Source organism: Solanum tuberosum, unplaced genomic scaffold, assembly GCF_000226075.1.
Source record: "Solanum tuberosum cultivar DM 1-3 516 R44 unplaced genomic scaffold, SolTub_3.0 scf00551, whole genome shotgun sequence".
NCBI lineage: Eukaryota > Viridiplantae > Streptophyta > Magnoliopsida > Solanales > Solanaceae > Solanum > Solanum tuberosum.
The window spans coordinates 137,943-142,581 of record NW_006239473.1 but is presented as its reverse complement, the minus strand read 5'-3'; positions in this window follow the sequence as shown (position 1 = coordinate 142,581).

Here is a 4,639-nt window from a genome sequence, read left to right as displayed (position 1 = left end):
AATATAATCCTCCCACATAGTACGGACAATTTCCTCAGGTTGAACTTGCATTTTTCGATCATGTGACCGAGAAGATGAACCAACATTGTTACTTTGAGCCATTTGTTGGTCAATATCACCCACAACTATATTTTCATGCTCATAGAGCGTAAATATTTCATCAGTACTTTGGTATTCTCGCAAATAATTATGTAACACTGCACAAGCTATGACAATTTTCACTTGTGTATTAATATCATAATGGTTCATGCCTTGTTTCAGTATTCTAAATCTATTTTTCCAAGCTCCAAAAGTCCGTTCAATCACATTGCATAGAGATGAATGCCTATAACTAAATAGTTCTTTGACATTTTGAGGCTCTCTTTCACTTCCTCGGTAATCTTGCAAATGATAGTGTAGTCCTTTGTATGGAGCTAAAAATCATTTTGTGTTTCAGAAACCAGCATCTACAACATAATATTTATCTACCAAAAAACATTTTATAGAGAATTACTAAAAGCATATGTGACTTAAATGAGACAACTTTACGTAAATAAATAATATTTTTTCTAAAGATGTAATTTAAAGTTACCATGTGGCGGAAATGAAAATTGTGACGTTGGTTCAACAAGTGCATTCTCAAGTACTTTACTATCATGTGCAGTACCTTCCCAACCAGCAGCAACAAAGGTAAATAGCATATCAAAATCACAAGCACATAAGACATTTTGTGATGTTCTTCTTTTGCGATTACGATATGCTTGTTGCATTGCTTTAAGAACATCCCATTCTATATATGTTCCATCAATCGCACTAACACAATCCTACCAAATAAAAATATATCAATATTAGTTTACTGAACATAAAATAAATTGGAAGCATTATAGAATGCACTTCATAAAAATAATGTTTATAAGAGTAATAAAAATAGTGCTTCCAAGACAATACAAAGTCATAAAATAAATATTATCTCTTTAAACAAAGTTGATAGGAAATATGTAACTAAATACTAATAACTTACACATAAAATATAAATGTTCACTTATTAAGGCCATAAAATAAATTTATTAATGTGATTGAAATTTTACCTTAAACCAAGGCCAAAATCGAGTATTATGTCAAATTTTGGAATGTACACTAGTCATATTTTTGGTTGTATAAATGTTGGTGCCATCTTGCTAATTGCCTCGGCAACTATTTTAACATGCCGGTTAATTGTTTCAAGTGAATGTTGAAAAGTTTCACAATCGTGACGTGTGAGTTAAAGTGACTATATGTTGGTGAGAATAATAAATTTTATGTCGGTGATAATAATAAATTTTAAAAAGTAAGGATGTTATTATAAATTTTATTTACATATGAAAGAAATGGTTAGTAGATATAAATATGGGGTTGTTTTAACAAAATATAAACTCATGGATCAATTATTGTATTAAAAAACTCAAATCATGATATGGAATCACCATATAATTTTCATATCATGGTTTTTGGAGAATATGGTATCACCTCTCATGATATGGAATCAGCGTAAAAATCGCATGTCCAAACGCTGATTCCATCTCACGATACCATATTGTGATATAGTATCACATGGCCAAACGCCTACTTAATCCTTTGTCAACTGAATTCTTAAATTCATATAAAAATAAGACTTTCAAACCCCTCTAATCATGCGTGTAACTCACTCTCCCTTACAAAATGACATGTCATATCCATACCAAATATATTCGCCATGTCATAATGCTACATCATATATTATTAACCAAAATGTTAAATAATAAATTTTCTATTTAAAAAATAAAATAAAATAGTTACATTTCTCAACTTTCCTTCACCTCCACAACCACCATTAGAGATCTCTCACCACATTCATTCCTTTATTCCTTTCTTCTTCAAAAATGAAAATAAAGCTTTCTTGATTGGTAGCATTTGACTAATTAACATGAATTTACAATGTTTTCTTAACGTTGGATCTTGTGGCAGAATTTTGAGGCTCAAAGAAGAAGACTACGCACAATCGAACCCACAGCTCAACACAGAAAAAAATCTATTTGCTCTCCTCTCCATTTCTCTTCATCGTCTATGCTCTAACCACTATGGAAGATCCATAGCAACCGGAGCAAAATCACCATTAACTGTCTTCTTGTTCAACATCTGAAACTTTCATTGACACCTTTAAAACTTACTAAAACACTCAATATTTAACCGAGGTTCAGTGGACAGAATGGGCGAAGATGTAGACGAAAACGACGTCGCAGGGAACACCGAAATACATATCATTCCAGAAGAAAAAGGGAGAAGTTGTGAACCTCTGTTTTTTTGCGATGCATCAACAAATTACTAATCCCAAATCAATAGCAATTTAGTATCCACTTTCTCAGCAAAATTGCAGTAAAACAAAGTACTAGTATTATTAGAAAGCATAAAGATAAGTTCAATGGACATCAACATGTAAAGAAGAGAATCCAGATCTAATCCTCTATAGCTGAACTTCTTAATAGTTCTCTTCCTTGGTTGTCGATCGCAACATGAACTTCAACTTTCGCCATGGATTGGGGACGGACTAGAGCTTAAGAGAGTGACAACGACTAGGGTTTTGGGAACGACGACGGAAGGAGGGGTTGGGGACGATGATGGAAGGAGGTTGGGAACTTTAATTTGTTTTTCCTTTTTATGTTTATTATTTAATCAATTTTCTAAAGCAAATTTATTGCTCTCACTCTCCTTTTAAAGCGTTGATACCACTCTCTATAATGAGTCAGCAAAAAAATGTCACATAAGTTCGGTCAATGGTCAGAGAATTTTAAAAGTTTCATTTTAATTGAGTTTAAGGGTTCAGTTGACAAAAGATTAAGTATAAGAATTTAGAATACAAACGCATACAAATATAAGGGTTCATCAGACCATTTCACCTTTTTTATTGCCAGAAGTTTCTTTGGTTCAAAAAGTTCCTCCAAGGCACTTCTCCATCCAAAGAAATTTTTAATCAATCAACTATACTTCAAGCTTAATCTTCTTCGCTATAAGGAAATCTTGTATTTTAGTTACTCCCTTTGTTTCTAATTACTTGTCCACTTTTTAATTGACACACCTATTAAAAGAACAATAATTGATATAGTAAGTTTACCATTTTATCCTATTAATTATGAAGTGGATGAATTAAAATACTTAAGATTTTCAAAAAGTTCTCCATTTCTCAAAGTAACAAATTGAGGGTATAATAGAATTTTTTTTTTGTTCTTTTTTTATTTGTCAAAATGGACAAGTAATTAGGGATAGGGAATAATTGATTACTTAGAAATAGTCCATTTTAAGGTTTCGGACTCACCCCAAGAAAGCCCATACCTAAAGTGTCCATAACAATGCTCATTTAACTTATACATAATCCCACATCGGCTACAGGAGTCGAAGCGAGCATGTGCAATCCTTAAAAGCAGCTCCTTCGGGCTCACTGAAACTCACGCAGCCACGCAATGAGCACATAGCGAACTATTCTTTCGCCTTTTACTAAAGAATACCGTGTGCGCGTTGCAAATAGTGGCATACGCCAATTTTTGGAGGGGATTTCTTTGCTGAGATTCCCAACAACTCTAGTTGAAACTTGTGTTCGCTATGTTTGGCATTCTTCTCAAGGGGATTTCTTTGCTGAGATTTATCTTTAAACTTCTGTCTACTCAGATAGACAGCACATTTTTATTAATAAATTGTATTCTCTTCTCAACAACATTTCTACGTAACTCCAATTTATAATGGAACACCGATATTGCTCTAATTTACGTATCAATTAGAAGCGCGTAATCTCACAAATAGGTACGCAGACCATGCCCTACATTAGGATGGGAGGTCTTACCCAACATATCAAAAGCAGATAGATTTTTTTTTTGGAAATGATTAAAATCTTGCATAATAGAATGTGACTGCCAAAATATAAAAACAATCTGGTATGAAGATCTTGCAATACTTGATCAAATGTCTAATTAACATGTCTCAAGATGCTCTTATCTGGCAAAATGTTTAAACAAATACTCACGACTATGGAGCTCAAATATTTTATGAAATTTTTATTAGCTGCCTGTTCTGCATGAGGACATTAATGATGCACTTTTATAATTCCATATCAATTTTCAAATATTATTATTCACTTTAAAAACAAAAACTTCTTTTTTAAAATAAATTTCACAATAAAACATGATCAACATTAATCACTTACTTTGTGATTATGATATTCATTTTTATGCTTAGAAATTGATTGAGGTAGCAATCATGTTTATCATCTCAAATCTAAACATTGTTGTGTGTACTAAAATGAAAAATTAAAACTCCATTATTGAATTTTTTAGAAGCTTGAAAATTCACTAATGAGTTTTGTGATTTGTGAATTTTTTTGGACAAATTGATGATTGAGGTTTGTTGTAATGTTTATTTTTGTTTGTTGATAATGTCATTTTGAAGTTGTTAAAATTTGAAGTTATGCAATGAAGATTTGAGTTATTTGTTGATATTTCTTATCCGTTTCGAATGAAGTTTCGTGGGTTGAAATTCGTGTGAGACCAAACTCGATTGTTGTATAAGGAATATTGCACAATTTTGTATAACAAGGTAAACATGTGTATACACACCCTTTAGCACAATTATACACTTTACTACAAAGTTGATACAT